We start from the raw sequence: 26074 nt of genomic DNA, 5'->3' as shown, positions 1-26074 counted from the left end.
TTTGTCTTCCGGACGGATGGACTACATACAGATTTTGTCTCAGGACGGATGGATACGGTACACGTCTTTTGTCTCCAGGACGGGTGAACACATATGTTTTGTCTCCCGGACGGATGGATACACATCTTTTATCTCCCGGACGGATGGATGCACATCTTTTATCTCCCGGACGGATGGATACACATCTTTTGTCTCCCGGAAGTATGGACACACATCTTTTGTCTTTCGGACGGATGGACTACATACAGATTTTGTCTCAGGACGGATGGATACGGTACACATCTTTTGTCTCCCGGACGGATGGATACACATCTTTTGTCTCCCGGACGGTGGATACACATCTTTTGTCTCCCGGACGGATGGATGCACATCTTTTATCTCCCGGACGGATGGATACACATCTTTTATCTCCCGGACGCATGGATGCATATCTTTTATCTCCCGGACGGATGGATGCACATCTTTTATCTCCCGGACGGATGGATACACATCTTTTATCTCCCGGACAGATGGATACACATCTTTTATCTCCCGGACGGATACACATCTTTTGTCTCCCGGACGGATGGATGCACATCTTTTATCTCCCGGATGGATCAATACACATCTTTTTGTCTCTCTTGCATGGATGGATACATATATTTTGTCTCCTGACGGACAGACACACACACATACATGGATAAGTAGAGTAAATATGTAAAGGGTTTTTTGGAAAATCGAACTCTTTAAAGATCAATGTTGGAGGATTTTTTCCGCAATAGATAGAAACTTAATTTTCTTAACATAATGCGAGAGTTTCAGATTTGACAATTCTCAAAATATACATATATTCATTTTAATTTATTTTCTTGTTATTTGTACGAATATTCTCTGCAGGTGACGAAGAAACTTTTTCTTTCTGCACTTCCCGTCCCTAGATTTATAAGAAGCCTCATCTTCTTTCACTATTATATACTCTTATACCACAAAAAGGGAAGAAAGTTGTCAAGAAGTTTTGAGTTTTTGAACTCGCGGAAATTCAACTGAGTTTCCCTGATTCTCTAACTCTTATTTTTCTCATCTTCATATAAATAAACTTTTGCCCAACTTTTAATCGTATGGAGCATCTCAATTTGCTCACTCAAAATTATTGTCACAAAACTTTCAAATTACAGAAACTCTCAAAATCATGTATGGAAGGGCGGAGATAGTTGATACAATGAGATTTTTCTACTCATATTAATATAGTTAAAAGCAAAGATGCGAATGGCAAAAGAAGCCTTGAGAAGGAAGAAAGTAGTATTTTGAAGGTCCTTCAATTAAGAGTTGAAAAGAAGACTTATAAAGTGCTTCGTGCGGAGTATTGTACTACGATGAGTCAGAAACCTGGACGCAAAAATTATGAAAAAGAACTCGAAATGTGGGTGTGGAGAAAAATGCAGAGAATTAGCTGGATCGAGCTCAAAATGAATGAAAGGGTGTTAGAAATGGAGAAGGAGAAAAGTACAGTTCTAGATATTTTTAAGGTTGGTTTAAAGGGACAAGTTTTGCCGATAGATGGCTCTACAGTCTTCGTATCTCTCCCATGTATTTTTTATCTTTCACAAAAATTCACGATTTTTCTTACAAATTTCAACCTACAGATTTCAAATTTTTAGAAAAGGAACTTCATAATCTATCGAAGGCAATAATTCGTGCCGATATTTTATTTAGAATTTTCTTCATTGTTGAAATTACTTGATTGTTGAAATGGATATCCAAACCCTTAACAATCGAACTGTTTCAGAAAATTCTAAATAAAAAATCGGCAAGGATTGTTCCCTTTAATAGGTTACGAAGTTCCTTCTCTAAAAATTTCAAGTCTCTAGGTTGAAATTTGTAAAAGAATTTGTAAATTTTCGTAAATGGTAAAAAATACATGGAAGAGATACGAAGATTGTAGTGACATCTATCGGCAAAACTTGTCCCTTTACACTAACCTTAAGGATAGGAAAAGAAACAGGTTTGAACATTGGCTAAGAAGAAACTGTATCATGAGGAGGAACGTATTAGATATGTTGGCAGAAAAAAGAGGGACAGGGCAAAGGAGACTACAATTGATGGACGATATCAAAACAAAGAAATCTTGCGTAAAGACGAAGAGGTTAGCGGGATACCGTGGAGCATAGAAGCTTCTCAGTTGCAACAAGTGACTAGCTAATAATGGCAGAATACCTATGATGATGATGATGATGATGATGATCAATATAATATGGTTATAGCAAATTTCATGTATTTCTGCTCAGAATTATATTTTTGCCTGTTCAAATACATCATTCAGATTGGACATTAAATAAATTATTCTGTTTTTTTATGGATATGTTATTACTGTAAAACAAATTCGTGCAAGTGTGCCTAGAATTATTCTCATAGTTATATTGAACATTTTTGCCTATTCAAATACATTGCTCAATTTGGATTTTTAACATTTTTCTACTTTTATGGATATATATATATATTTGTTTAGAAAATTTCGTATATTTATACCCAAAATTGTACTAATATTAAATATTGTGATATTGAATAGAATAACAAAATAGGGATTTTCCTTTACCTTTTTATTATAAAAGACGTTATACATATAAAATATTACAAATACTTAATTCTCTAAAAAGTTATCTCCTACCCGTTATAGCTGAGATGGATAGGGAACCTCTTGCCCGTTCCAGCTTGGAGATAGCTAAGGAATCTCTTGCCCTTTGCTGCTCAGAGGTGAGGTTAGAGGAGTATCTCCCACCCGATACGTCTTGGAGAAATAGGTAGGAGTAGTAGAAAATGGATCGATCTGGCTCAGTTTTAGCCAACTCACAAGCCCCTGGGAAAATGACCACCATGCACCGTGAGCCCACGGTCTTTTACGACCTCCATTTTAGGGGTGAATTTGTTCCCTTTTATGACCACTTTTTAGGGGGTGTATTCGTTCTCTTTTACGACCTCCATTTTAGGGGGGTGAACTCGTTCCCTTTTATGAGCATATTTTTCAACCCCTACGAACACATAGCAGAACATCGGACTACGTAACATAACGAACATACAGAAGAGCAGTTCCCTTTTATGAACACTTTTTCAGGGGTGAACTCGTTCCCTTTTTCAACCCCTATTTTAACATAGCAGAAATATAGCGAAGATTAAACATAGTCCATTTTAAGGGGTGTTCGTACCCCTTTGCTATGTTCATTGTCTGCTATGTTGAAAAAGTGCTCATAAAAGGGAACGAGTTCACCCCTTAAAATGGACTATGTTTAATCTTCGCTATATTTCTGCTATGTTAAAATAGGGGTTGAAAAAGGGAACGAGTTCACCCCTGAAAAAGTGTTCATAAAAGGGAACTGCTCTTCTGTATGTTCGTTATGTTACGTAGTCCGATGTTCTGCTATGTGTTCGTAGGGGTTGAAAAATATGCTCATAAAAGGGAACGAGTTCACCCCCCTAAAATGGAGGTCGTAAAAGAGAACGAATACACCCCCTTAAAAGTGGTCATAAAAGGGAACAAATTCACCCCTAAAATGGAGGTCGTAAAAGGCCGTGGGCTCACGGTGCATGGTGGTCATTTTCCCAGGGGCTTGTGAGTTGGCTAAAACTGAGCCAGATCGATCCACTTTCTACTACTGGTAGGACATGACCAATTAATAAATGACGTTTTCTACCTCGAGGTGTCTGTTTATATAGCCAGTCTTCGGAGGCGAAGCCTGTGCAGGGGGTGAAGGGGTCTTCTTCGTGTCTCTTCGTACTCCATCGGAGAAGGCATCCGTCGGCAACTTGGTGTTGCTTTTCCCGAAGCACACTGGTTTTATTTACGAATACAGGATGCTTTCAACGTGATATGTTGAGATGTTCAATGTGACTATATGGTTTGAGATATGTGGAAACGTCATCATGAAGTTCACACGACTTTTGAGCATTTTTGGTTTTAAATTTATTTATATATTTATTGGTTTAAACCAGTGATCACTAAACCGTCGATCGCGAGCTACTAGTAGCTCATAAGGACATTTTCTGTAAATCGCGTTACCGCCTCGGTTGGCTAACCTTGATTCCTCCACTGAACTGACGCTAACGACAGGTGGCGCTGATGACAACAACTGCTTATTTTTCCCGCGCAACTGCCATTGTCAGCCTCATCTCACAGTTGATTGTATACGCGTGGGGTTGTCCACGTTAAGTTTTTCATGTGAATATTAGACATTTGTTAACTTGGATAATTTGATTTCATATTGACTAGAAATGTAAGCTTATAGGCAATAAATATATGTGAGATTTGTTTTTAAAAAGTTGGTAGTTCTTTTGGTTTGTAGCTTACAGTAGGATTTAGAAATGGAACGGTAGCTCACAGTAGGATTTAGAAATAGAACGGTAGCTCACAGTAGGATTTAGAAATGGAACGGTAGCTCACAGTAGGATTTAGAAATGGAACGGTAGCACACAGTAGGATTTAGAAATGGAACGGTAGCTCACAGTGGGATTTAGAAATGGAACGGTAGCTCACAGTAGGATTTAGAAATGGAACGGTAGCACACAGTAGGATTTAGAAATGGAACGGTAGCACACAGTAGGATTTAGAAATGGAACGGTAGCACACAGTAGGATTTAGAAACGGAACGGTAGCTCACAGTAGGATTTAAAACCGGTACGGAAACTCAGAAGCTTCATAAATTTGGTGGCCACTAGTTTAAAGCAATTGGTTCTTTTAAAGCTTGTGGTTTGTAGCAGTTAACCCTCAATAAATTGATGCATAAAATGTTTTTTCTTTACTTTGAAAGCATTTCAGACATAGATTCGAGCCCCCCTTTTATATCTAAACGTTATTAAGTCCATGATTACTTTGATACTGATGTTAATTACTTACTTAGTTCATGTTACTTATTTGAGTTAGTCAGTGTAGACGGATGTATTACTGCATTACCCAAAACAACTTTCAATGTATGAAATTGCATCGTATAAGTAATGAGTCAGAAGCAAACGTATATGAAACGTTCCTTAAGTTCCTTGACTTCAACTTTTCCTTGTCATAGAACACATAACTGAGCGAAAGGAGACAAGATGAATTCGTCCTCTTTTTACAGAAAACCCTTTCTGTAAGGGACCACTGATGCATTTGAGGCAAAAGTTTCTGATGAAAGAGCTTGTTTTTCAAGCATGAATTGTCATTTCTAAAGAGGATTAAAATCTTATGATGAGACCCTTTTGGGAATCAGGCAGATGGAGGTGGGGATGTGTGTGAGAAGGAAGGATGTGTGGGAGGAGTTACGAAGACTAAAGTTCAAGAAAGAATCAAGTGTCGTACATCTTGACTTGTGTAATATGTTATCTTCTTACTGCTTTTACCCTTGTACAGCAAAAGTTGTTTTCTAAGTTCTCCGTCTTCTTGCAAAGCAAGCGTACGCCAGCATTCTTTAGTCTCAAACAGCTTTCTCTCTCTAGCTCCACTCTCTCTTACGCCATTTAAACTTTCGCTTGCATTTGCATTAGGTATATATATATACGTACGTTTCCTTGCTCTAGGTACTTTTTTGTCAGCTTGCTTATTCGATTACTACAATTATGTAACTTCACCAGAAGAATTTTTGGGTTCAGATTACACTCACAATAAACTACTAATACGATAAAAGTAAAAGGGAGTTCTTAGTCCTGAAATAATCTTAACCTGCCTTTAATTTCTGTAATGGATTTGCCTAACCATTTTCCTGTATACCTTACGTAGGTATCTTTTGTTTGTTTTGAAATAGTTGATAGTTAATATAGTATCCTTTCTGCAGGTGTTAATTTCCTGAAACTTCTAAAGTTCTGCTTCTTCGTACACTGATCTCGTACGTTCTGAAATGAAGAAAGTAAACATCTTAATTTCTTTAATGCTTCTTAGTTTTTTTTTTTTTTTTTTTAAATCCAGAGAATGTCTCAGCGAGAAGAGATGGAGTCGATTTACGTCTAGTATAGGTATTATTTACTTTAATCGTTCAGCAGAGATTTTAGGAACTGAAGCTGTTGGTAAACAGCTAGCTCTTACTTGGAAAACCCCGTATCTTTTTGCCAAAAGCTACCTTTCGCAACAAGTTAGAATTAATGTAAACAACAGCCTCCGAACCACTTTCTCAATCAAGCAAATGCAGTAAAAAAACAATAATGATATATGTCTAAGCTATATTATTACAATACTTAAATGTTTTAGATTGTAAACTTGGTTGATTTCCAAACTATCATCGTAGATATTTTGCCACTTTTGGCAGGTCATTTGCTGCAACTGAGATTTTTATGCTCCACGGTCTTCCGCTAATCTCTTCGTCTTTACGTACGATTATTCTGTTTTGATATCGTCCACCAAGTGTAACCTCCTACGCCCTCTCTCGCTCTTTACTGCCAACATGCCCTCTAGCACGTCCATAATGATACAGTTCCTTTTTCTCTTCCTCTTCTTAATAATATCTAAAACTGTTCTTTTCTTTCCCACAATATCCAACACCGTCTCATTCCATTTCCGCTAGCCCCATCTAATTCTCTCCATTCTTCTCCACACCCACATCTCGAAAGCTTCCAGTCGCTTTTCATCATTTTTGCGTAATGTCCATGTTTCTGCCCAAACAGAACAATACTCTACATGAAGCATTTTACGAGTCTTTTTCTCAACTCTTTATTCAAGGTCCCACAAAATAGTATTTTCTTCTTCCTAAAGGCTTCCTTCGCCATTCCTACACTTGCTTTTATTTCACGTTTGCACTTCATATTTTCACTAATAATACTACCCAGGTATCGAAAACTAGTCACCTGTTCAATTTTCTCCCCTCCTGCTTCTGTTTGACACCGACCGCTTCGTTCTAATCGTCATGGCTTTTATACGAACTCAATAATCAGCGGAGAATATAACCGCTACTTTCGGGCTCAATAGTGAAAAGAGCAGAGGTCGAACTTATTCTTCGAATGGTGAATCAATACCAGAAAGCCTTTTCTCACTATATATATTACCACCACTGCTCGCACCAAAGGCATTAGCGACTACACTACCCGGAGACACTAAAATAATTTTGAAACCAATCTTTGGAGCTACTCTCCTGCGTTTGACTCATTTAAGATTTGCTCAGGTCCCACGCTTCTCAATGGGCTACAAAATACGAGTGTTTAAGAGGAAAATGTCCAAAAGATGATAGATACACAAATTGATTGAAACCATTGAATGGAACAAAAGTAGAGTTGAGTTGAGTTCATTTTGAATTTAACGTCCCTTTCAGCAGCCAGGCTGTGTGAGACGGGACCTACTAATTAACGTGGATTCCGAACCACATGAGCTCCCGCCGGGAATCGAACCCAGGTCTATCACTAAACAAAATTAGAAGAGTAAATGTACATTCTTATGCTTAGTTTTCGAGGGATTGTTTTTTGTAAACTTAAAAATTGAAAATCACTCTACTTTAAAAAAAAAAAGATGAAACTGATATTTGATTCCATTAACGAAGTCGGCTGAGATCATCATTGTAAGTATATATTGCAAGAACAGAATGTGAAATTCGCTTTCCTTTAATATTTAATGTTTGGGCTAATGGATAGACGTACGTACTAAGAATTCAATATTATGTTTCATTTGCGTGTTTTTAATAATAAGAAGAAATGTTTCAGTTTAACATCTTAGATTATCTCCTTTAGCCTAAGGGAGACCATGATTAACGAAAGTCTGATAATGAAAGAATAGGTGGAATGAGAAAGTGGGAGAACCCACAGAGATGATGTTGTCCACTACAAAATTATTTGGCCCGTATCGAACCAAGAACCCACGCACCAGAAGTAAGCACCCTACCACTGAGCCCTCCAATAAGAAGGAGAGATATCAGCTTCTCCATAATAACCTTTTCGTGACAGTGCGCTCACATCGAGTGAAAATGAAAAAAAAAAAGAATTGAACAGTCGAAAAGAATCAATTTCTTACATCTTGCATATGAGCCTCTTGCGTTCTACAGGGTGACCCAAAAGTAGGTACACACCCCTGAATTGATCATGTAGAACATTATAGTCTATGAGTTTATTTGCTTCGGTTCTTCCGAGCTTAAAGATATAAGTAAAAACACATTAAGAACAAATAATAAAGAAACTAAGTCTACCTGCTGGATAACAATAAGAACTTATATAAAATGCAATGAGCTGATCAGTACAATACTGTATACCTACTTTTTGGCCACTCTGTATATAACTTTCGTGGTAGAATATTAACTTGATATTATGTTTCTTGTCTCAGATATTGGTTCTCTCTGCAACAGTCTTTCTAAGAATACAGAAATGGTTCTGAGGTTATAGAGTTATTATATCGCAATATAAAAAGTCAATTAGTGAAAGAAAAAACTTTTTTTTTTAGGTAGATCCGTTTACGATTCTTTAGATGAACGCTTATTTTCTTACTGTTTCGATTTAAAAAAAAAAAAAGAATCGGAATTTTCTTTCCCTAGTAAACGAGTATTTGTGGCTAATCGTAAAGACTTTTACAATCACGAAAATCTGAACTTCATTTACATAGAAACACTAAAACATTCAGAAGAATTTAAATGCTAAGGACATTTCACGAGCAGCGTTGCCAAACTCTTCAAGTGAAATGTTCAGTAAGCAGAGATGGAAATTAACCCAAAGAAAATACCATAACTCAGAAATCATATTTAAGACCCGAAGCAGGGATGTCAGAGTACAATTGCACTTTAAATAAAAATAATAAAATAAAAAATCAGAGATTTTTGTGTCAGAGATTTTGCATGCGTACTGCTGAATATGTGAAATTACCAATAGTATAATTGACGGATATGGTATTCTCAAAGTATTCAAGTAAATGAAGGGGAATATTACAGTTTTTACACTCTTTTCGTTGGCCTGTACTAAAGCTCTAATAACTGTTTGTTAGTTTACTTACGTATTACTCAGTTCTGCATCATTCTTCAGCACCAAGGCTGTATGAGGTATGTATCTATAGTTTAATCTCTATAGATCCGAACCAGGAACGTACGCAAGGGATGAGTGCTGCGCATCCGGACCACTCTCCTACTCCGAAATCCCGAATTTTCTGTAAATTTAGTCTAATTTGAGGGGTTAATTTACAAATTTTAATATAATTTAACCCCATATTGAATCTGTACCTCGCAAAAGCTTTTGACTTCTCTCGAAATAAATTCCTGCCTATGTTTCTGGTTCGAAACATCGTAGTGCATTAATGCTAATCCTCCAGAAATCAAACCTTGGCTCCATGAACCAGAGGAGCGTGTGCTAGCCACTAGACCACCGTGGAGGCTTAACTCACCTCTTTGTTGCATATTTGCAGTACAAGTAATATGAATAGGAAAATGGAGCCACGTGAATAAACGAAGATTGCGTACTCTTGTTATACAGCGCACGATGGATCGACAAAATTCCCATAACTTACGTCCGTCACAGGGTCGAAAACTAATGGCGCGAGGATTTTTCCTTAAATAATAATGTAAATAAAGTTAATTTTATACCACCTCTTAGTTCTGAACGGGCAAATACATAAAATTATTTTCTGGAGGGGTCTAAAACTTTTTAGGGGTACAAATTCAATATGAGGCTAAATTATATTAAAATTTGTGAAATCAGCCCTAAAATTAGTCTAAATTTACTAAAAAGCAATGGCGAATCTAGCCCGGGGCTAGAGGGGCCTACCCCTCCAGTTTTTTGAGTGACAAAAAAAATTCAAGCTATTATTTATATATTTTTGAAAGTTTATAGTAAACTCAAGATAATTATCATAGTCTGGGTTCTGGCTGGCCCCCATTTTTTACCTTTTAGATCCGCCTCTGCAGAAAGGGTGAGGATTCAGGGAGTCTGGACATCCAGAACCTACCCTCTGCATATATCCTTGTCCTCAACCAGTCTATTATTAACAACGACCGCGAGTGAAATTAAATTTGAGGTCATTCCGCAATCTTGGTTGGGTGTTAATAACAAAATACATTGATTTATTGGGAGACCTGGGTTCGATTCCCGGCCGGAGCTCATGTGGTTCGGGTTCCACGTTAATCAGTAGGTTATAGCCTCGCTGCTGAAGGGAACGTTAAACTCAAAATCAAATCAACTGAACATTTATTTATTTATTTATTTGTGTTCAGTAGGTGGTTGAATTTATAGAATATGAAACCGAAAAGGTTTTGAGATAACTTTTACAAAACACAGATAACTTCTTTTACACGTAATAATTTATTTTTGTAATTCAAAATACATTTATCCTCAATATCAATACACTTCTTAGTAGTTCCTTCAATGTTTTCATGCCACCATGGAAAGGATACACTGAGAAAAAAAAACGTGTGTGATGTATTTTAAAAGGTATGTTACATATGTAAATCCTGTAGTTTTTGGACTTAACGTACAGCAAACGTATAACTGAAAACGTATGTTTTATATCTTCCATATAAGTGTTCCATCTATACGTACTTTCTATAAGAAACAATATAGGCGGTCAGTATCTCACATACAAATGGGCGTATATAACATATAGCTGACGAAGGTAACATAAGTATATGCATGTGATATACGGAAAACTGTTAGATATCAGACATCCTGCAACGGCATGATGTAACATCTAAGGTCAGTGCGTGTGTAGCATACGCATTACGTATGTTCCGTAGTGATTTCTGTGGTAAGCAAGAGGATTCCGTATATTTGTACAATATGCCGCTGACCGGGGAACGGACTTTTCTTTCAGTGTATTTTTGAAATGTCGCTAAACTCCGTTGTCCAGTGCATACTGAAATTCTTCCACTGTTTGAAAATGTCACGCTGAAAAAAAATCAACTAGAAAAACGTAAGCAGCCACCAGATATAGTAAAATAAATGGTGGAGAACAGCAACCCCTCCAATAAAATTAAACCTGGCGTCATCACTGACTGTAGGCTAAAACATACAATTACTCCATGAAATCACTAAGGAATAAGAGCCTTTTTTTAAACTGGTATTATCATAAGAAGCCTAAAACTCGAAAAAGCAAATTCCGTTGTGAAAAGAATAACTGTTGAAGTTTGGTCATTCAGAAGTTCAGTGGTGATTCTTTTATTTGCTCCCAAGAGGTAGCGCCATTAGTTAAATCCATGACATGTTAAATTAAGCGAGGAAGAGTAGGGTATATTTTACACCTGAAAGAGTAATAGATTTTCCAGAGATATCGCCAAAAACTCCCTGAGACTTTCTGTTTTTTTTTTTTTTTTTTAACTTTCAGCTCTATTGCATAACGAAAAACAGATTTTAGATACATTGTTTGAGTCCTTCGTACTTTTATTGGAAAGGAAGTAGGTTTGACACTTATTTAATTAGTAACAGAACAAAGGAACAAATTTAAAGTAGACATACGGCAAAAGACTTGTGCCGTGTGCCTCGAGTTTTGGTTAGATTTTGTTTAAATCTTACAGTATTTTTCGACTATATGCGATATACTTTGTCTGATGATACTAGTATAAGTGTGACGACAGGTAAAAATTTTATAGGTACTCAGAACCCCTACCAAAAACAGGATTACCAACCATATGACAAGTTATTGTAACCAACAAGTTCACCTCTAGAATGCACTGGCGACTCCTTTTTCTAATTGGTGTACGTGTAGTTTGGCGAACCACATTTTGGAAGGTTTGCTGGTAAAATACAATAATGTGCATGGAAAGACATGTTTGTATGGAAAAAAATTCTGCAAGTGACAGAATTAAATACAAAGTAATACCGCTGTATTTTAGATTTACAAGTGTAGGTTTACTAGTGTAAAATAATTACAAGTGCTTTAAGACGGATGAAATAAGTGAGTGTATATGAAATATGCCTCTATTAGATGCTATTTTCCACTGGAGGCATATTTCTGCACAGTGTACAGAACCTGTATTTTATGTTTAAAACTGGAGGGTTATTAGTATGAAACCATGAAAAGTGCTGTTGAAACTCATTACCAAAACCCACCTCTTTCCACTGCCCTCGCTTGAGTGCATACCCACCATCGCTGACGCTCCTGCTCCCTTCGGTGGCACCCCAGAGCTACCGTCCTTCCACCCTTCTACGCCATACCCTGACTCGGTTTGATAACATTCATGCTTTTAGTGGCCACCTTTCATGTTGATTTGTGTTCTTTGCACTGTAGTTTTTACGTTAACATCCGGAAACCGTATTTATACACAAATCGTAAAAGAACTGTAACTTTTCAACAATTACTTGTGATAAATCCGTTGAACTTTATCTGTGCCAAGTGAGATATTTTCATATCGACCAGTGGAAACCTTTTAGGAGACAGTAAGAAGGAAATTAGTGAAAGAATTATAATTTTTCAATATTTTTTCCTAGTGGTGCGCCAAAAGTAAATCTGTACGATCTAATTTCAATGCGGCACAAGTTCTGATTAAGTTCATGCTTCGAACTCCTTTCCGATGTGCACTTCACTGTATAATCATAATGAACTATTTGAAGTCTAAAAAACGTCAATTTTACAACAAAAGTCAGTTCCATTTGGATTATATTCATCTCCCTCCCTAGAAAACGAAAACATCAGCTTGAATGGTGTTTCTTTGTGCTTTTGTTGTACTGTACTTTTCCCTTTTTTTCTCCTGGTGTTTTTGTCATGCGGTGTTGAAGAGCTTCAGGATACTCGTCCACGTTTCAATATCAAAACAAAACAAGACAAAAAATATTTTTGCTCTTTCCCTTTCAACTTTTAACAACATGTGAGTGGTAATATGTAAAAACAAAAGCAGATCTGATCCGACAAGCCCGTACTAGAAGATTAAAACAAAACAGAAGGACAAAAAAACAAGCTTCGAATTGTAGTATAGCATCAAATCACATACAAACTCTCGTGAACGGTACCTATAATACAAACAACGCTGTAAAGAGCACGCACATTACTTTTGTAAAACATGTCCAGTGGCTAATGGACTCAATTAAACATGACTATTGTCCTGGTTTCCTTTATGTTTGTGAGTTTTATCTTCCCCCGTTGTCCCCCCTTGTCTCCGAACATTTCAGTTGATAAGTATTTTGTAGGTCTATTCGGCTGCCATTTTGCGTTAACACATGTGTAAGTGTTACCAGATCATTTACGTTGTTCTGTATTTTTTTTTTTTTTTTTTTTTTTTTTGCGTGTGGACAAAAGCAGATAAAATGCATTTATGCTTGTTTGTTGTTTATTTTTTCTTTCATCTTTACATTTTCCCAATACAATACAAATAATATCTCGTATCTGTTCTATAAACTCAAAATATTAACCGTAGCTTATTATAAAAAGGGATGTTTTTAATAATGGATAAATGCACCAGTATATATATAATGCGTAATATTAATATAATGTGTTTGAAAATTCGGTACTAAAAGAAATTCATACAAAAACTGACAGTGAAAATATTATCTCTCACATCCCTTTGTATTCTAATTCGGTTCGCTCTTCAATAGAACTATCAAATTGTTTTCATATTTTTTTGTGTATATATACATATGTAAAAACATTTCCTCTATTACATTATTTATTCTAAAGGTTTTTTTTTTTTTTTTTTTTTTTTTTTGCTTTCTAGCATTACTTGAATAATTAATTGGTAATTTCTAACGTGTGTTGGTAGTTTCTAACTGTTGGTACTTTACTAATACTTATAGTTTGCACGAAGAACATTTCTACTTTCGTTTTATGAATAAAATATCATTTTTGTTCGTTTAATTTAGTTTGTCCTGCCATACCATGGACTACTGTAGTCGTTTAACCATAATTTGCTCAATATTATTATTTTGTTTGTGCTAGACAACATCGTGTCAGTGGGTTTTCTCAGGGTAATTCCGTTCAGAACTACCCGGAGTTGACAGAGACGTAAGTACATATATACACTTTGAAGCCAGTTAAAAATTTGACCATTTTTTTACAGAGGAACTCAAATATTGAATGGATTTTTCCTCACAATCGTCACACTAGTTCCGCAAACTGCTCCACTACACCACATCAGCACCACTGAGCCATCACGACTCCACTCAAAACTGTGTTGCGCTTCTGCCTTATCACCTAAATTTTATTACCATACAGGTTTGTGACAACGTACGTAAGGCGGAACGTACGTTATCACAAAACGGTTCTAATATCTAGGAATCCTCAAGGGACAAAAGTTAAGCCCATCTCGTCGGAATATATATCTGTTTTAGTTCGAAGAGTTCTGGCTCGTGTCGCCTCAATTCAAATTAACTTGTATTTATCAATTCTTCCATTATCATTAGCTTGCATTTATCAATTCTTCCGTTATTATTAGCTTCCATTTATTAATTTTTCCTTTATCATTAGCCTCCATTGTTATCAATTATTCCATTATCATTAGCTTGCATTTATTAATTCTTCCGTTATCATTAAGTTCCACTTATCAATTCTCCCATTTTCCTTACCTTGAATATATCACTTCTTAAAATCGTTAGCTTCCATTTTTGTCAATTCTTCCATTATCATTAGCTTCCATTTATCAATTCTTCCACTTTCCTTACCTTACATTTACCAATTCTTTCGTTATCGCCAGCTTCAATTTTTGTCAACTCTTACATTGTCATTAGCTTCTATTTATCAATTCTTCCGTTATCATTAGCTTCTATTTATCAATTCTTCCATCGTCATTAGCGTACATTTATCAATTCTTCCGTTATCATTAGCTTCCATTTATCAGTTCTATTATCATTAGCTTGCATTTACCAATTCTTTTGTTATCATTAGCTTTCATTTTCAGTTCTTCCATTATCATTAGCTTGCCCCTTTATCAATTCTTCCATTATCATTAGGTTACATTTATCAATTCTTCCGTTATCATTAGCTTGTATTTATCAGTCCTTCTATTATCAATATCTTGCATTTATCAGTTCTTCCTTTATTAGTGAGACACATTTTCGAGGCTGTCTCGTCTCGAAACTGTGTCGTAAAGATGATGTCTCGAAAAAACATATTCTTTTATTGGAAAAGCTCTCATTCGTCACGAGCTCAGTGGTAGAGCGTTCACTTATGGTACATGGGATCCCTGGTACGATCCCATCTCGCACCAAGCGAACTTTCTGGTGTACAAACACCGTGTGCAAGGGTTTCCTCGGGTTCTTCCGTTTCTCGCACTTTCTTCATTCCGCCATTTCATTCATTTCTCATCATCACTGTCTTATTTAGCCTAGCCGGCATAATTGTGGCACGTAAAACTTAAAGATTTCGTTTCTGGCGTTATCGTTAGCTTTCATTTTTGCCAATTCTTCCATTATCATTACGTTACATTTATCGTTTCTTCCGTTATTAGCTTCCATTTATCAATTCTTCCGTTGCCGTTAGCCGATCATTTATCATTTCTTCCTTTATATTAGTAACTGTGCACGAGATACGCTCTCGAGGCTGTCTAGTCTCGCAAATATGTCGTGAAGATGATTTTTTTTTTGTCTCGAAAAAAAAAGCATTTGTTTCTGTTGGAAGTGCTCTCTCTCTTTCTCTCTCTTGTCATTAAAAAAAGTCTGTATTGTTTTGTGCGCATCCCTACGAGTGTAATACTGGTCCTGAAGCTCATAACAATATGGTTGAGCAATAATATTGCTAAATACTACACCATGCGATGATGTGAATAATGATGAAACAGTGAATGTAAAGAAAGCCAGTAATATGCAGCTGTTATACCTGTAACTAGATTTTCTCGTTTCGTTTCCCAAATTTTATCGGTTTTAAAGACCAAAAGCCAATCACCCGGAAGGAATTTTGTTGCCAGAGAGGAGAATTACCATATCTTTCCACTTCAGTGGAGAGAAAATGGCCGTGCGTTTGAAAATGGGAGTTTAAAATTATATTCATTTGCAAACGCTAGTTACATTTCATAATTCAATTGCAATTAGCGAAAATTGAGTTGGAATCTCTTTTGTCTAATTCCGTCGCGTTTATCACTGCATTGAATTATAAATTAGTTCACTCTATTTGCGAGATTATTAAATGGTAAGAGGGAGGGGGAGAAGAAGAGACAAATGAAAATTTAAGTTGATTTCTCGTGGCTGCTTTCATCCTGAATCTCAAACACACGTTCTGTTGTTTCCGGAATAATACTCGTTGTCGCGTTATTGTAAAAATTTGATCACGGTCAGCACTGTAAACGCATACCTTTTATGAAGTTTGTAGTTTGTCTGTTACTGGAGGTTGTTAACACAGGTAATCACGGTTAAATGACTGAAGATACAACACCATGTACAGGGTGTTTCAAAACAACACCGGCAACGTTTGGGAGGTGATTCCTGACACCAAGATAAGACAAAAAGTAGAAATTAACCTGGGTGCACAAATGCTTCCTTTTGGAGTTATAGGCTGCCGAAAAAATGAAAGAATGAGCTTTAAAGGTCCATAGCTATGATACAATACTATGGGGCATACTGTAGTCGGGTCAAGACTTCAATTAGGAACTAGTATGTGTCCTATCCAAGTATCCAAGCTTCACAATCCTGCGGTACTTCCGCAACAATTTCTATCGAGGTATTGGTGAGTACTTCAACTTATGTGCCCGTAACCAAACTCCTTCTTTAAAAAAAAAAAAATGTTGGGTGAGTACCTTAGAATTGTGAAACATGTATTTTTGGATAGCGCATATGTTAGTTCCTACGTGAAGTCTTAACCCGACTCCGGTAGGTCCCATAGTTTTGGAACTATGGATCTTTAAAGTTGATTTTTTCATGTTTTCGGTATCCTATAACTCCGAAAGGAACCATTTGTGCACTCAGGTTGGTCTATAATTTTTGTCTTATCTTGGTGTGAGGAACCGCCTCTCAAACGTTGTCGGTGTTGTTTTGAAACACCCTATATGCAGTTGGACTTGGATAACCCGAATTCCTTGATAACTCGAACTTTTTCCATATCCTCTTGAAAACCCCTCCTCCAAAACAATACATGTACAATATTTTATTTTTACTTGTTATTTTATCTAACACGGGAGGATCCCACAAGCTGTCGCTTAAATCTGATTGCCACATGGCATATCTGATAGAGCATCATGAGAAATGAACATGGGCAAAATGTAAGGTGCTATGGACCAGAAGGATAGGAGCTACGGGGATTCAAAATTTGAATATCCAAATAATTATATCATGGAATTATGTACTTTTAAAGTAAATTTCTTGAAAACCGTTAAAGCAATCAAAACAAAAGTTGCACAATATAATGAAAACAAAATGTCCTATCGAAAACCACAAACATTGTTGCCATAGGCGAAGCAGTGTTGCCAACTCAACATTTTTATTTTATTATAAATGGCATCATATACAAGTGTGCACAGATTTAAAATGCACTATCATCACTAAATATAACAGGTTTCGATAGGGCATTTTGTTCTGATTATATTGTGCAACTTTTGTTTTGATTGCTTTAACGGTTTTTGAAGAAATTTACTTTAAACGTACATAATTCCATTATATAATTCTTTGGATATTCAAAGTTTGAATCCCCGTAGCTCCTGTCCTTCTGGTGCATAGCACCTTAAATTTTGCTCATGTTCATTTCTCATGATGCTCTATCAGATGTGCCATGTGGCAATCAGATTTTAGCGACAACTTGTGGGATCCTCTCGTGTAAGAAACTTTCACAATTCTCTGTTCTTGAGGTTGAACGAATGAAACTTCGAGTTATACAGGTTATACAGTCACTTTTAATGAGTAAAAGCGGAAACTCGGTGTCTCGAATTTTTGTTGGGGCCATCTTGATAACTTGAACCTTGAGTATTCGATAACTGTTTTGTCTATTCCCTTCAGCTTCCAGTTATCAAGGCTTCACTGTATATTCTTGTTATTTCTTGCTTGGAGGCACTTTGGCTCAATGGCAGAGTGCTTACCTCTACTGCTAGGGTCCTGGATTCGATCAGTTTGTAGTGGACAACATTGTGTTCACGAGTTTTCTTGGTGAACTCCCGTTTCCTCTCACATACTTATTCTATTGATTCTTCCATTACACTAGTTAACAAAGGTTTTGTTACATAAAAGGAAATACCTGTTCTTAAAGGAACTTTTTGCGCTGAATTCGAATATGCACTCGGTTTTTCTCCATCACGTACGATTTTCCCGTAACAGAGGGATTTTCGGGAAAATCCCTCAAAAATTTCCCTTTTCGTTTATTTTACACCCCAAGATCTTGTCCCCTTGCATATACTAACATAGAAATTATACCTAAGTATACTTTAATTCATATTTAACAAACCCTCCAAGTTTCGTAATAATCGCTTTATTCTTTCTAGAGAAATAAATATGTTTGTATGTATACTGTGTGTACTGTTTATTGCACCTTATAGTAATGCTTTCAGATCTCTTAAGTTGAGGTAAAACGTTTTGCTTTATTACCACAAACACATATATAAAATATAATACAATATAATTTACAAGTGTGACAATTTACAATAAACAATAATACAAATGTACCAAAAGGTCATGAAAAGACAATCAAAACTATCACAATATATGAAACTTCCATTGGGTTACAAAAACGTACACTACTTCCTTCTTTTGTAAGAAATGTTGCATTCTCTAACAAGACCCCAACAATAGTCCCCCATCATTGAAGGATCCCATCGTCCCTGGTACCTTTTCTCCATTGCCATTATATCTTGGTGGAATCTTTCCCCCTGTTCGTCGCTGAGAGCACCTAGGTTAGCAGGAAAGAAGCTGAGGTGGGAGTGCAAAAAGTGGATTTTTAAAGACATCCTACAACCCAACTCTTTGTATTTCTGTATCATGTCCTGTACGATTTCTGTGTAACTCTCAGCTTTGTTATTGCCCAGAAAGTTGCGCACAACACACTTAAATGCTGTCCAGGCAGCTAGCTCAGTACTGTTTAACTTGCTGTCAAAGCTATCATCAAGCATTAATTTCCTAATTTGAGGACCAATAAACACTCCCGCTGAAATCTTAGCATCACTCAGGTTAGGGAACTTATCTCGCAAATACTTGAAACCTTCACCAGATGTGTCCATGGCTTTGACAAAGTTTTTCATAAATCCTAACTTGATATGAAGTGGCGGTAGTAATATCTTATTAGGATCTACCAAAGGAGCGTATTTGACGTTGCATTCTCCGGGTACGTAATTCACTCTAGGTTCCCATTCCTTCACTTCATAATGTTTGTCATCAGCTCGGCTATCCCATAAACATAAAAAACATTGGTACTTCGTGTAACCGCACTGCAGTCCTAATAAAATACCAACTACCTTGAGATCACAACATATTTGCCAACAATGGTCCTTGTAATTTATAAGATTTAGCAAAGTTGACATGGTGTCATAGGATTCCTTAATCTTCACTGAGTACGCAAGTGGTGTAGAAGGTTTTTTATTTCCATTATGTAAAAGGACAGCTTTAAGGCTGACCTTTGACGCGTCGATAAATAACCTCCATTCTTCTGGAACGTAAGGAATTCCTAGCTCCGCCATCAACCCATTTATATCCGTACATACGCACACATTATCTTGCATTGAGAAATAGCTTGAAAATTGAACATGCCTTTTCCTGTACACTGATATGTTCGTTTCTGCATCCAATAAGTTCCACTGCTGGAGCCTTGATCCCAGAAGTTCCGCCTCTTGTTTTGTCAGGTGCAAATCACGGACTAGGTCATTAAGTTCACATTGCCGGATGAAATGTGGCTCGCGAACACAGTCAGGGATGAACGTTGGATCCTTGGATGTACATGTTGATGTCGATCGTTCATCAAGGTCATGATCATCATCAGAGTCTTTTGGCCATATCTCTTCCCAGTTGGTAGGGGGCTCGGGAAGTGGAAGTTCATCCCCGTGCGGAATAGGTCTAATTGCAGATTTAACGTTGGGATAACTTATTGTGTATTTGCTTTTTTTTACAATGTCCCTTAACTACTGTGAGACAAAAATAACAATCATCCAGATGGTTGGTGGGTTCTCTCCACACCATTGGTACAGCAAATTTCATGAACCTCCGTTTCCCTTTGGCCCATGCAAGTAAAGTGACGTAGCACGACGCACAAATTATGTTGGGTGCCCAAGTTGTGTCCTGATCTCCCACACGACATCCGAAATATATATAATATGCTAGTTTCACCGATGGCGTAATGGATCTACACTGTCCTTTAACTACAAACTGGCCACACACATAACAAAAACTATTTGGTGAGTTAACACACGAACGCCGTCTTCTTGACGCCATTGTACTGATCACAAACTAAACTTCTGGTCTTAGTTGGGTATAATGCCGTTAAGATCAAACATGAAAGCACTCTTAGCAGCAAAGACAACTTTGAAAGTAAAGTAGTGTTAAACCACACGTCAATATAAAAATGTACAAAACTGCCTCACCAGGTGTCAAGAACACAAGAAAGAAAGAAATGCGCGGGGGAGGGGGGAAACGATACCGTAGTGGAAAATTCAGACTGCATTAGTTCATTGTTGTCAACAATGAGTCTGTATTCCATTCTTTCTTTCTTTTGCATTCTGTTACATTTGATAACAAATATTGATAACCATTTCATGAACAAAACGAAAAAACTTGGAGAATTGTATATATATATGGGTGATTCTGAAATTAAGGGGAATTTTCGGTCCCTCTGATTTTTCAGCCTCTAGATATGCAATATTAAAGTAACAAAGTTATTATTAAATAAAAAATAATTAGTACTTTGTGTTCCCAGAGTTTATTTTAACATTTATTTTATTTTTCTGCTTTTAAAAAAGCGAAAAATATGTGAAATGTAACCTCCGTGGAGTGTCCCCATCAGCATTTTTCAACATTAACAGAAGAGAAAAACATGTTTCCACTAGAAAATTCGTGAAAAATCCGCGTAAGTTACTACTGTAAGACATAAATAATGAAACTACTTAGCAAGAAATTAAATTTTCAGGTCATTTTCATGGCATATTTAATGCGAAAATATTGTCCCTGGGTTGTGAGGTAACCTCCATGGAGTACTTTTAAAATTACCAGAAACTCTACTAGGAAGCAACACTGTCCAGTCTCTAGATTTGAAAGTGAAGATCAGAGCAGCCATTTTGTGAGTGATATGTTGATAAGTGTGTGTGCAGTATTGTGTTCGTGAAAATCTTCACATCTTGTGGAAAATAGGTGCGTACTCCTTGATCTTGTAACCTCCATGTATTTGATAGTTTTATTATTAAAAATGTTGAAAATGTTTTTTCAATTGATTATTGTTAAAATAGCAGTTTTCCTACTAAAAACGAAGTCATTGCATATATAGTCTTCTAGCTTTGAGTATCAGGCTGTCTGAAGTGCACTTTTGTAACCTCCATGGAAGTAACCTCCATGGTTTTGTATCTAGCATGGAGGTTACACATGATCCATGGAGGTTACCATAATGAGCATTTCATGATATTATTATAAAAAAATAGTTATATATTTGAGTTACTATGAGCTTCTTATTGAAATGTTACCTATTAGAGCTATCCGGAGGAAAAATTCCAAAAATTCCATCATATGTTTGCTAAACATGCTACTATAATATAAATTACATGTTGTCTTCAATAATATATAATTTGGTTGATGAATATTGAGTTAAAATTTAATTAAATGTTATACATGAGTAAAAGTTCGAAATAGAACATCTGTACCATTTGTTGTTGCTTATCTATTTGAACAAAAGCACTAAATGTTTGAAGTTAGGTGTTAGGATGTGTACTTTGTAGAGTCCAACCTAATAAAAACAGGTTTGTTCCTGATTAAACCTGGATTATTAAAATTATTGATTTACTTTTTCATTTTATAGAGAGAATGGCGCCAAGAAAAAAAGAATGGTAGTGAAAAAGTAACAATGGAATCAAATAAAAGCATTAATTGTGGAGAGAAAAAGCCAAGTAAGGTATCAGAAGTAGGAAAATGAAAAGAGAATCAGAAAGACGAAGAAGAGAAAGAATAAAAGCAGATCCTGTATTATACGAAGAATTCAAAATAAAAGATAGAGATAGATACAAAGCCAGAACTACAAGCGGAATGATTTTAAAAAATAGCAGACATGAGTAAACGAGAGAAAAGAGCCCATAGAAAAAAAATACGTGAAAAAGTTAGAAGGCATAAAGAAAAGAAGAAACGAAGAAAAGAAGGAAGCAGTAAATAAAATGCTGGAAGAGGCAACTCCTCCTAACAGTGATAATGGTGGTAACAATCGAAATGTCTTAAGGAATGATATTGTTGGGCCTAATTTTGACCGGGTAGAAACCAGCCAAAAGAAAAGTGGTAAGAAAATTACAAAACCAAATAAAACTAACAAGGAGAAAGCAGACTTTAGTAAATGAGCTTCGGGGTCATTTTTCGCGAAGTGCTAGTGCATATTTAAAGTGTTAATATTACAAACTGGGAGAGCGCAACAGCCAAAAATAACGGAGAAAACATCTTGAAGTTTCTGACTCGCCGCATATATCGTACGACGCATGAAGTTAAGTGACGGCGTGTCAGATTGAGGAACATCTACGACTCACGTGCAAAGGGTGCCGGGTTCGGTTTCCGCCCGTCAACTTTACTTTTTTTGCTTCAACCAATAAAGTGCCATTTGTAGCTATAAGTAAACTATTAATTCTCCCTATGTTTATAATGAATAAAACAATAGATATGTTGAAATCAGTTGTAAAATCCTTCAATGTTCCATGTTAACTATCAACAAAATGTAGTCTATTCCGTAAATATATTGATATCACGAGTTATATTATGGTTGCCCCAGTTATTGGGTAAAAAATGTTCTTCACGCTTCGTGTTTACATCTGTTGACAGTGTGCGAATTATAACTGAAAAGAGGGGGGACAATCTCCTTTGGTTATAGCTACCAAAGGGGATGGAAGTGCCGTCAAGTGATATGGGGAAGAAACACATTGGTATTAAATATGCACAGACTAAGCTGCTTTCAATGTAATCCTGACACTAAATACAGTCATTTTCATGAGGGACAATACAACTCTGTGCCTACTGTACAGAGAAAAATACGTTCTCCGGACAGCGGTAACAAATATACGGTATCCTCTTGCTTACTATAGAAATCAGTACGGAGCATACGTTATCCGCATTATGCATAGGCATTGCTCTTAGACGTTACATCATGCCGTTGCAGGATGTCTGACATCTAACAGTTTTCCGTATATCACATGCATATACTTATGTTACCTTCGTCAGCTATATGTTATATACGTCCATTTGTATGAGATCCTGACCGCCGACATTGTTTCATACGGAAAGTACGTATAGATGGAACACTTACACAGAAAGTATTATAAAACATGCGTTTTCAGTTATACGTCTGCTGTACGTTGTCCAAAAACTACAGGAATTACGCATGTAACCTATCTTTTTAAGTACGCCACCTATAATTTTTTCTCAGTGTGTTTCAATCATAAAGTGTATTCTTTTATGTAACAGCATTTATGAACTGCTACAACTTGTTTTTAGATCATCGTACTCTTACTCTAACCTAACGATGTTCAGAAGTTTCATTATAGTTACGTGTTAAAAGTTCCGTATGTTTACTTAACTACTGCACCAGTACCAAATAAATCTCAACAAACCTTGTGTTATCAAGATGTGTAATCCGCCAGTGACAACGAAAACGATGCCATTTTTTTTGTGATATCGACAGAACTTAACACAGCAAACTCTTTTGTTATGTTGAAATTATGTACTCCAGAAAAACCATCAGACATTACGTGGCCTTGAAATGTGTACTAACATCTCCGAATAAAGTCGAGTTTTTTTACAGAATAGAGGCAGAACTCATAATTGTGTTGCCCTCAAAAGCAAATAGAGCCACTGTGGATACTAAAGACATTGTTGCGGGATTGGAACAGCTTTTCTTGGAAAATAGAAAATTCCGGTTTACGTTTACTATTATGCTGCCAATATGTCTTGAGCCGTGGCAAAAATGCGAACTAAAGCTCACACCCCGACACACCCACTCGTTGAGCCAATAAGGGTTCAGCAGCTGCTAAGTGAGAGAGCCTTAGCGAAAGAGAGTGGAATCCTTCAGCCGATTGCAGCGCCGGACAAGGAAGACTAGGTGTCAAGTCAATGTGGTATATTTATACAATTTTAGCTGTGTGCACAAATCTATATTAAGCATTCAATTCAAAATATTACATTGTCTTACATTTTACCAGTGAATAAAACTTAAATATATCTTCACTGAGTATGTTTTGTAACCTCCGTGGATATTAATGTAACCTCCGTGTTGGTCAAAATAATAAATCACCATTTTTAAAAAATATATATATTTTCTTGACCTCATCCACTGTAATGATTGTATTTGTTTAGCCCTTAGGTGTGTAAAAAATAAATTATACATTATTTCTCCGATTTTTAATTTTAAGATTTTTCCAATGCCAAAATTCTCCTTAATTTCAGAATCACCCATATATATGTATTAAGATATACATATACTGTACGTTTTAAAAAAAAATATACGTTGGAAGTACATTCTATTTTTATACACGTTTCTAATTTACAGAGAGCAATACAAGTGTGTTGTTGACTATTGTAAATATTCATTTTTATGTATGTGTTTGTAGTAATAAAGCAAATCGTTTTTACCCCAACTCAGGAGATCTGAAAGCATTACTATCAGGTGCAATAAACAGTGCACACAGTATACATACAAATATATTTATTTCTCTAGAAAGAACAAAGCGATTTTTACGAAACTTTTAGGGTTTATTAAATATAAATCAAGGTATACTTAGGTATAATTTCTATGTTACTATATGTAAGGGGACAGGAGCTAGGGGAATAAAATATCTGAAAAAGGGAAATTTTTGAGGGAATTTCCCGAAAATCCCTCTGTTACGGGAAAACTGTACGTGATGGAGAGAAACCGAGTGCATATTCGAATTCAGCGCAAAAAGTTCCTTCAAGATCAGGTGATTTTTCTCATGTAACAAACAAAAAGTTTAAATTTGTTAACTAGTGTTATCATTTACTTGCCTTATTTATCCGTCTCCCTTAGCCTAAAGAGCATATTGGTGGGAGGTTAAACATATTATGGTTCATTTGCAAGCCTACCGTGAAAATTTTAGAGGGGGGCAGCAAAAATTTAGAGGGGCCTGTCTCCCTAGACTCCCTGGATACGGGCCTGCTATACTTCATTTCTTGGATTGATCTAAGACATCAGACTATACTGCTCTAGTCAAAATGCACTTGAAGACAAAACTTCTTCTGAAAATAGTTTTGTTTCACATATTCGTAGTTAATCCGTAAAAGAAGGTGCCCTCTTTGCTCCAAAAGAAAAGGAGCAGAGGGAGGTTTTTTTTAAAAAAAAAAAAAAAAACTACAAAGTTAATTCAGCATGAATTTTTCATCCCTTGTTAGAACTAACTAATTAAAATTAGAATTAGTTGTAAAACTGAGAAACAAGTGGTAGCGTTGGAAATTACTGTCATGTGTCTTCCAGTCCAACAAGATCAACAACACAACTACAGCAACACGGTCTGAAGCTGTTGTATGTTGTTGATATGCAACATCCAGACGTCTTCCACATATTAAGAAAGTTTTTGCTTTGTGAATTCTTCTGTACTTATTATGTACATATTTTTGTTAAACAAGCAAATCTATTGTTTATTTACTGAAAACATGCACTCGTACATGGACAATTCACATTACACTGTGGCTACATTTTGAATTTAACTCTGTTCCTTACTTAGTATTCTGTGTAATACTTGCAACTGGTCGCGGTAGCTCAGTGATAGAGCGTTCACCTCTGGTGCATGGAGTCCCAGGTTCGATCCCGCTCCCGCCAAGTGAACCTTGTGGTGGACAAACACCGTATGCGTGGGTTTCCTCGGGGTTCTCCCGTTTCCTCCTACTTACTTCATTTCATTCATTTCTCATCATCACCTTCTCCTTTAGCGCGGCGGGCATAAACGTAAGACGTAACTCAAAAGTTTTCATTTTCATATAAACCAAATCTGGAGAGTACGGATGGTGCGGAAGTGAGATCCGAGAAACTTACTTTCCGAGAGAACGGGAACAAAGGTTTTTTTTTTTTTTTTTTTTTTTTTGCATGGCACAATCAGAGTTTAGCAACAATTAACCTTTCCTGAGTTTGAGAAAGACACGTTTCTTAATAAATTGTATACTAATAAAAAAA

The 26074-nt window shown here is 36.4% G+C and overlaps 1 protein-coding gene across 7 annotated transcripts in view; it reads left to right on the top strand.

The window, feature by feature from the left end:
- The window catches only part of CASK (peripheral plasma membrane protein CASK), a 458844-nt gene that overhangs the window by 257972 nt on the left and 174798 nt on the right, over positions 1-26074 (top strand). The window lies entirely within an intron of this gene.

Source organism: Thermobia domestica, chromosome 4, assembly GCF_964235325.1.
Source record: "Thermobia domestica chromosome 4, izTheDome1.hap1.1, whole genome shotgun sequence".
NCBI lineage: Eukaryota > Metazoa > Arthropoda > Insecta > Zygentoma > Lepismatidae > Thermobia > Thermobia domestica.
This window is presented reverse-complemented; position numbering and strand designations above follow the sequence as displayed.